We start from the raw sequence: 9,333 nt of genomic DNA, 5'->3' as shown, positions 1-9,333 counted from the left end.
TTTTTTATTCTTTAATATAAGTGATGGCGCTTTGGAAGGGGAGATGAAATGGTGGGAAATGCAGGTAATGTTAAAAACAAAATACATTAGTAAAACATATTTTATAAAGTGAAAAGCTATTGTGTTGTCATTCATGTGGGTATTCTTTTTCTTGATGCTTATCACAATTCCATGCCTACTTAGCTGGTGTAACTCTTATCTCTGTCCTCGCATTAGTTCTGGTGAATTACTCCTTATAAAAATCAGTGGTAAAAATAATTAACAGTGAGACTTTTCAGAAAAGAAGAGGCAAATCACCCCCTTCTCCTATTTCCAGCTATCACTTGAGAGACCAAGATGGCTGAGGCCAATATGAGCTGCAACTTTATTCGCTGCTGAGGAATCTAATGTTTAAATGTAATGTCCAAGACAGGAACAGATACTAAAGGCATAAGCTGGACTTAACGGAGATAAATGGGGCAGCCTAAATGCAGATATAGAACAAAAAAGAACTAGGATAGAAGTCAGAGGTAAGGAAATCAGAAGTCAGTTAGGAGTGGATGAAGCCTTCTGTAGAAACCTGGACAATCTACAAGCACCATGTCAGGAAACTGAATTGCTTCCATTTAAATCATGTTAGGAAGATTCTGAAGATTACCTGGCGAGATAAGGAACCAGACTGAGGTCCTTTCTTTTTTTTTTTTTAATTTTATTAATTTATTTTGATTTATCAACAATCACTTCCATATGCTTTTGAGTTGAAAATTTTTCTCCCCCCCCCAAGGCAGTGCACAATCTGATATAGACTTTACATTTATATTCCTATTAAACATATTTTCACATTAGTGAAGTTGTAAGTAAAAATTAAAACCAATAGAGGAACCATCAGAAAGATGAAACAAAACTCAACAGAAGGTAAAAATAAGTGATAGCGATTCGACTTCCATAGTTCTTTCTTTGGATGTGGATAGCATTTTCTATCATGAGGCCTCTGGAGATGTCTTAGATCCTTGTAATGCTGAGAAGGGTTCAGTTTAACAATACTAGTCATTGCATAATGTGGCTGTTATTGTGTACAAAGTCCTCTTGGTTCTGCTCACTTCATTCAGCATCAGACCATGTAAGTCTTTCCACGTTTTTCTGAAGTCAGCCTGTTCATCATTTCTTATAGCACAATAGTATTCCATTACATTCATATACCACAACTTGCTCAGCCATTCCCCAGTTGATGGGCATCCTCGACTGAGGTCCTTTCTTGAACTGAACTGCCAAGCATTCAAATTCTACTGCTGAGAATGCAGTAGATGATGAGCTGGTCACGTTGTTTGAATGCCAAATGTAAGCTTGCCTAAAAGACTATTTTGTGGAAAACTCACACAAGGCAAGCACTCACACGGAGTTCAGAAGAAGTGAATAAAGGACAGTCTCAAGGTCTCTCTGAAGAACTTTGCAATCGACTGTGAGATATGGGAGACACTGGCACAGGATCGCCCAGAACAACATGCCCATATCAAAGAAAGAACTGTGTTCTATAAGGAAAGCAGAATGATCGTAACCCAAAAAGAAATGGGAGATGTACAAATTTAGAGACCTCTCCACTTCAAATGTTCATATAGCCCATTCGTGCCTGACCTTTAGTAAAGCACTCTGAGCTTGTATTAGTCTGGTTATCCATAGTCTGACACTCTGTACCTTGACCCCACCATAGCGAGGTTATTTTGCTCTTTTTAGAGCATGAAGGACAACAATCACCATCACAGCCAGGAGGAAGAGCCAGGATTCTGTATGACAGTAGATTGGGGCATATAAGTCATACTCTGCTTTCCTCCTAAAGGGAATGCCTACTGACAAATGAGGATTAGACAAGTAGGGGAGCATGGAAGGAGGAAGAATAAGCTCCAAAACATAACTCTTTTTTTTTTGACAAAAAGTATTTTTATTTTGACATTTGAATAAGTGTTGACTCCTCAGGACATGGCCTTTGGCATTTTTTTCCAACTTATCCGTCAGCTTGTTGCACTGTGCCTTTCTCAAAAACAGATGCCGTCCAAAAATTTTCTGATATCGTTGTTTTTGACTGTGGTGGCCTGTTAGATCAGGGTAGCTGAGTGGGAGACAAGTTCAAAATCATTTCCTTCAAGAATTAACTCATCTTTTGGGGCTTGAGAAACAGCACAAGTAACACCTGGTCTCATACTCACTCTTCGGATACGTTTTTTACCCAAGAAATTTCTGATTTTGACAAGTGAGCCGTTCTCTTGGATAGTAACAGTGATGGGGAAATGAGCATACACAGACTCATCTTGTAACAAAAACCCAGGGTAATACCTTTAATCATATTTTGTACGTGACTACAGCTTGTGCATACAGTTGCAAGTTCTTTTTGATTTCCCTACCACTTGTCTACCCAGAGCCTTTATTTCTTCTTTCCAAGGAGATTGAGCTCGACATTGATATGGTTGAAATCCCTATGGAGGATTCCTCTTGGCCCCTTCATAATAATTGTCCAACCATTATGAGAAATGTCAACATTTTCTGGGATGTTGGAAGGTCTGGTTGCTTAGAATGGTCTTCATTCTGGTAGTGAATGGGCCAAAGCTCAATTCTTCTTTTTCACTATGCCAGGCAACCTAGGCAGACATTTCATTAGAGGAAACTAAGTGGCGCTATGCACTTGTTTCAAAAAAGACATTTCGCCTCAAATATTAATTGAAGATACACAGCTATCTTTCCAAGCAAGCATTTGATTTAAGCTCAAGTGCTTTGATTTTGCCTGGACTCTAGTTTATTTTGCCTCACAAATTAAAATTCCCCACTTACATGTGCTTTACAAACTTTATCAACTACATAAACTTTATGTTTAGTTTCTCAAATTCAGCAATCAAGAGTTCAGCATTTCTTTCTTTATCTGCAATGAAGGGACATTTTCAAAAGTAGGGATGATGCTTCATTCATGAGAGCAATGCCTGATTCATGGAATCAAAAATCGGAGTTATAAGTTTTATGTTTTATTCAAGATCCACATAAAAACCATGATTTTTTCCACTATTTCAATTCAATTCAATTCTCTTCTCTCATTTTTGCTTCCAGATCAATCCCGTACCACCATCCCTTACTGATCATTGCTTTTTACGGTACATGTAATCTATTTATATCACTGCTCCTCATCCTTGCTGCCATCACCAACCAATCTTCAGGGCAATCTCCCAAATTTCTCAATGACTTTAGTATCTGGTTCTTGGTCTTCCTCTCTAACTCTTCCCATTTCATCTTTTCCACATCTCTCACATTTGATCTCTTCTCTCTATGCCTATTGCAATCATCATAGTAAAGATATCACCTTCTTAGACTAGTAAACTAATAGGTTTTCCCTCTTTTACTCTCTTCTTCCATTCCATCTGTATGAGGCAAGTGGTGCAGAGGAGCTAAGCAGGTTGAGTTCTTAATCAATCACTGAGCCATTAGACCTACTGAACATGCTCATACATCTCACTCTTCCTCCCCTTGGGTTGGTGGAGTTTTTCTCTTGGCTTATTCCCCTTTGAAAGCATGGCCTTTCATTTCCATTTCACTCCCTTTCCTGCAGAAGGGGGTGGCTTGCTTTCCAAAGCTGCAAATAGCTGCCATCAAAAACGTGGAAAGAAAACAAAATGCTTTCTATCTGATCCCTTTGTGCTGAGCTCTTTTTAGCTTGAAATATTATCTCTAGAGGCGTACAGTTTCCAAATATATTGCCAGGCTTGCATAGACTGTCTAATACTGCTCTCTTCACTTTGCCCAGTGTTCTAAATGGGCTCCCAAGTCTTTAGTTTTAGCCCAAAGTATTTCATCTCCTTAGGATAAGTGGCATAATCTCTCTTAACCTTTCTCTATTTGTAACCCTTAAATAAAAATACACGTATAGTTTAGCATTTTTACTGGCCAATAGGATATGGATAAATTAAATCTAAACTGAAAATAACATACGGGGAACAAACAAGCTTGCACACTTTGTTAAGCAGAAAATGGAGGTTCCTCATGTAACTAGGAGGTGTGGGTTATCTGGCAAAATTTTGAGTTTTAAGGTGGAGCTTGAAACCAATAGTAAGATAACCTTAGTTGTTTTTACTCCTCCCAAGTAACCCACAGGACTGATTCTCTTCTTACTAGGCAACTAAAAGAAGCGTGACTTTCCCTTGATCTATATCCTACCTCATGCTTTCCTCTTTAGAGGCAGGAATTTTCTTGAGGTACCCAGGTGAAAGTTACCTGACTCAGGTTACAAAACAATAGCTTTATTTAGCCTTGGGGCACTATGGTCTATATCTGTCTGTCTATCTCTGTTTCTCTGTTTCCCTGTGTCTATCTCTTTATTCCCTCTTTCTGCTTTTTGATGCTTACAAATTGTTATTTGTAACAAATAGTTATTAGGTAAAATCATACCCGTAATATGGCTCACACTTATAGCTCATGGACACTCTTCTCCCTCAGGTCAGGATGAAGTCTTGAACATTAAGACAAGGTTTAATCTCCTGAGTTGTTTTTAGTTCTATTCCAGTTAGTTACTAGCATCCTTCATTTGCCATCCCCCAGCATATACTTAATAATATACAGATATGCATCACAAAACACTGATGATCAATTAGATGTTTATATATGGAACAAAAACAGGAAGCAGAAACAGTTTAATGAGTTAGAGAAACTCATTTACAATGTGTCCCAAAACTTTTGGTGTTCCACTCTGGTGCCCCAGACTTTTGGAACATCCCATGTAAAGTTCCAGCCAGCAAATGGGCACTAGAAAGGGAAAGTTGGAGGAGTTAATCTTTCCCATTCCACCAAAAGAGGCAGTCACAGCCAGCAGTCTCTAGTCTCAGAATCTACATCACAAACTTCTATAGCAGTTTCTCTCTTTCAGTCTGTTCATCCACTGTGATTGCTGGGCCAGTTGCTGTCCACTTGATGTTTTGACTCCTTCAGCTCCTCTCCCTTTCCTTCCACAGACTAGTTCAAAACTCTTCCCACAACCAAAATCTACCCTCTGGCTTAGAGCTTTCAAACGCTCCAGTTTCTATCCAGGTAGAGGGGCAGCAAGGTGGCATAGTGGGTAGAATGCCAGGCCTGGAGTTAGGAAGACTCATCTCCCTGAGTTCAAATCTGACCTCAGACACCTACCAGCTGTGTGCCCCATGCTGCATCACTTAACTCTACTTGCCTCAGTTTCCTCATCTGTAAACAACTCTCCAGATAGGGAGAAAATGTCTCTCTATGCTACAATGGCCAGAATTCCTAGTTAGGTTTTAGATCTTCATCTTTTACACACAAGTCCTTTTTCCATCTTTTACAGACAAGCTCTTTTTGCAAAGATGGAGAAGGTAAGCTTGAGAGGCAAGGTCAATCCACTCTGCCAACGGCAGCAGGTATCTCCTCCCAAGTCTTTTACATTTTGGAAAGACCAAAGGGCTTGTCATACGTTCTTTTATTACTGCCACAGTAATCTTTTTATGCGTAGATTTGGTCGGGTAACTCAGAAATCTGTAGTGGTTTCCTGGTGTTTTCTAAGTTAGGTTCAGATTCCTTAATTTGACATTGAATATAATTCTTTAAGTTACTGTGTGTAAGGTTCCATGCTGGGTACCGGGATTCCTAAGACAGAAAGGAAATGGTCAGTGTTCTCTAACATTCTACATTCTAACTATATTGTATTTTTATTTAAGGGTTACAAAAAGAGAGAGGTTAAGAGAGAGTATGTCTCTTATCTTAAGGAGATGAAATACATTAGATTAAATATAAAGGCTTGGGAGCCAATTTAGAACACTGAGCAGAGTGAAGAGAACAGTATTAGACTGTGTAAATATGCTGCTTACATTCTACAAAGCACTTTTTTTCTCCCAAGGAGAAAAGTACTTCAAACGAACCAGGGATTCCAAGAGGCAGAAGTGAAGTAGGAGAGTATTCCTGATGAGGTATTTTGGACCATAGCCCTAGGACTATGACTCTCCCCAGACCAAAGCTCCTATCTCTAGCAATAACTCATGAGTGGGCCCCAGTGAGACAAACTATCTCTCCCTGTTACAAGAACAAGATGGCCTCAGTACAATTTCTCTGTATGAACAGGACTATCTTGTACCAGCAAGATTATCATGTACTGATTCCCACAATTACCATATATAATCCAGAGGTCAAGCTATAGATGTCAGCTCCCGAGGTTATCTTGTTACAGACATAACAGACCAAAAACACACCCCTTAAAAGCTCCCCCTCCCCTATCCCAGGCCATGCCAGTAGTGTCTTTACGTGTGTAAAAAGTGTTTTCTAACTGTGTTCATATAGTCCCTGGGTTTGTCTCGACAGGCAGATTCTCAAGTTTTTTTTCTATGGTCTGCAGTTATTTTAAATGGGATTTTTTTAATCTCTCTTTTCTTGCTGTGGCTTTTTTTTGGGCAATATATAGAAATGCTGATTATTTAAGTGGTTTTTTTTATATCTTGCAAATTTGCTAAGATTATTAATTGTTTCAACTAGTTTTTTAGTTGATTCTCTTGGACTCTCTAAGTATACCATCATATCATCTTCAAAGAATGACAGCTTTGTTTCTTCGTCTATTTTTATTCCTTCAAATGTTTTATTATCTTATTGCTATATATTATGGCTTATAGCTATAGATAGCATTTCTAGTACAATATTGAATAATACTGCTGGTCACAGACGTTCTTACTTCACTCCTGACTTTATTGGGAAGGCTTCTAGTTTATCTCCATTAGAGATAATGTTTGCTCTTGGTTTTGGGTAGATAATACTTATCTTTTTAAGAAAGGCTTCATTGATTCCTGTGCTTTCTTGTGTTTTTAATAAGAATGGGAATTGCATTTTGTCAAAAGTTTTTCTGCATCTATTGATATAATTATTTGATTTTTGTTGATTTAACATTTAATTTGTTTTCTTGATGTGGTCAGTTGTGTTTATAGTTTTAATGATAGTGAACCAGCCCTGCATTCCTGGCATAAATTCTACCTGGTCATGGTGTATGATCTTTGTGATAGATTGCTATAATCTCCTTGTTAATATTTTATTCAAAAATTTTGTATCAATATTCAATATGGAAATTGGCCTATAATTTTCTTTCTCTGGTTTTGCTTTCCCAATTTGAGGTATAAAAACCATATTTGCGTCATAAAAGGAATTTGGTAGGGCTCCTTCTTTACCTATTTTTTCAAATAGTAAACATACTATTCCTTAAATGTTTGATAGAATTCACTTGATCCTAGATATTTTTAATTAGGGAACTCATTGATCCTCATCAACTTCTTTTTTTAAGATGGTGTTAAGTATTCTATATCCTCTTCAGTGAATCTAGGCAATTTGTATTTTTGTAAATATTCAACCATTTCACTAAGATTGTCAGTTTTAATTTTATATAATTAAACAAAATAGCTTGGAGTAATTGCTTTAATTTTATCTTCATTGGTGGTACATTCATTCTTTTTATTTTGATACTGATAATTTGATTTTCTTTTTTCTTTTTTAAAAATCAAACTAACCAAATGCTTTAGCTACTTTATTGTGTGTATGTGGTTGTGTGTGTGAATTTTTAAATAAAATTAGCTCCTAGTTTTATTCAATGTTTTTCTTTGTTTAATTTTTTTACTTTCAATTTTATTAATCTCTCCTTTGATTTTCAGGATTTTCATTTTAGTATCTAATTGGAAATTTTTAATTTCTTTTTTTTTTTGTATTTTTTAGTTGTGTGCCCAATACATTGATCTCCTCTTTCTCTCATTTATTAATGTATGCATTTAGAGATAGCCATGTTCCCTAAGTACTGCTTTGTCTGCATCAGTTTTTGGCATTTGTATTACTTTTGTCATTATCTTTCATGAAATTATTGATTGTTTCTGTGACTTGTTCTTTGACCCACTCATTTTTGAGGATTAGACATCTAACTTCCAGGGCTACCCCTGCCCTTTATTGAATGTAATTTTTGTTGTATTATAGTCTACAAAAATGCATTTAATATTTCTGCTTTTCTGGATTTGGTTGTGAAGTATTTATGTTCTAATACATGGTCGATTTTTGTGAAGATGCCATGTACAGCTGAGAAAAAGATGTGTTCCATTCTATTCTCTTTCAGTTTTCTTCAGAAATCTATCATATCTAACTTTTTAAAGACTCTATTCACTTCCTTGACTTCTTTCTTATTTATTTTTTGTGAGGTTTATCTAGCTCTGAGAGGGGAAAGTTGAGGTCCCCCCCCAGTTTAGTTTTACTACCTATCTCTTCCTATAACTCATTTAAATTTTCCTTTAAGAATTTGGATGCTATGCCACTTGGCGCATATACGTTTATTATTGATATTATCTATGTTGCCTTTTAGCAAGATGTACTTTCCTTGCTTATCTCTTTGAATTAGTTCTATTTTTTCTTTTGCTTTGTCTGCGATCATGATTGCTATCCCTGCCTTTTTTTACTTCAGCCAAAGCATAATAGATTCTGCTCCAGTCCCTTATTTTAACTTTAGGTGTGTCTCTGTTTCAAGTGTGTTTCTTTCTTTCTTTCTTTCTTTCTTTCTTTCTTTCTTTCTTTCTTTCTTTCTTTCTTTCTTTCTTTCTTTCTTTCTTTCTTTCTTTCTCTAGGCAATGGGGTTAAGTGACTTGCCCAGGGTCACACAAAGTCTGTTTCTTGTAAACAATAGAGTTGGATTCTGATTTCTAATTCATTCTATCTACTTCCATTCTGTAGGTGAATTCATCCCATTTGTATTTAAAGTTATGATTACTAATGTATAAATTTCCCTTCATTCCATTTTCTTGTTTATCTTTCTCCCTTTTCAATTGTCTCTCCTGAAAAGTCTGTTTTGCTTCTGAGGTTTCTATACCTGATTGAGTGTGTGGATGTATATATTTTTCCCTTTTTGAATCAATTCAGTATCGCCCCACCCCATTTCCTCTCTACTGTAAAAGCTCTTTCTTGCATACCTCTTTTATGTGAGATAATTTTCCCCATTCTTCTTCTCCCTTCTCCCTTCTCCCATTACATTCCTTTCTCATCTATCCAAATGTTTTAAGATCATGCCAACATGATCAACTTACTTCTATGCTCTCTCTCTCTCTCTGTGGAGTCCTTCTAATTGCCGTAATAATGATAAAGTTCTTAGGAGTTATATGTGTCATCTTTTCTTATAGGAATGTAAACAGTTTAATCTTATTGAGTCCCTTATGATTTCTCTTTCATGATTACCTTTTTATACTTCTCCTTTTTTTCCCTTTTTTAAAGTGTTTTTTTAAATATAAATTTATTTATTTGTAGTTTTCAACATTCATTTCCACAAGTTTTTGAGTTTCAAATTTTCACCCCGTCTCACCCTCCCGCCACCCC

General features: G+C 36.6%; 2 pseudogenes; one reads left to right on the top strand and one right to left on the bottom strand.

The window, feature by feature from the left end:
- Positions 1 to 1,978: 1,978 nt before the first annotated feature.
- On the bottom strand, positions 1,979 to 2,555 carry LOC110214841 (large ribosomal subunit protein uL6 pseudogene; annotated as a pseudogene).
- A 2,769-nt stretch (positions 2,556 to 5,324) lies between these two features.
- LOC144454348 (E3 SUMO-protein ligase KIAA1586-like) overlaps positions 5,325 to 9,333 on the top strand; it is a 32,302-nt pseudogene continuing 28,293 nt past the window's right edge.

The sequence above is a fragment of the Phascolarctos cinereus genome, unplaced genomic scaffold (assembly GCF_003287225.1).
Source record: "Phascolarctos cinereus isolate Bilbo 61053 unplaced genomic scaffold, phaCin_HiC Scaffold_726;HRSCAF=1367, whole genome shotgun sequence".
Classification (NCBI taxonomy): domain Eukaryota; kingdom Metazoa; phylum Chordata; class Mammalia; order Diprotodontia; family Phascolarctidae; genus Phascolarctos; species Phascolarctos cinereus.
Note: the sequence above shows the minus strand (reverse complement) of the source record. Positions and strands in the feature narration are given on the sequence as shown.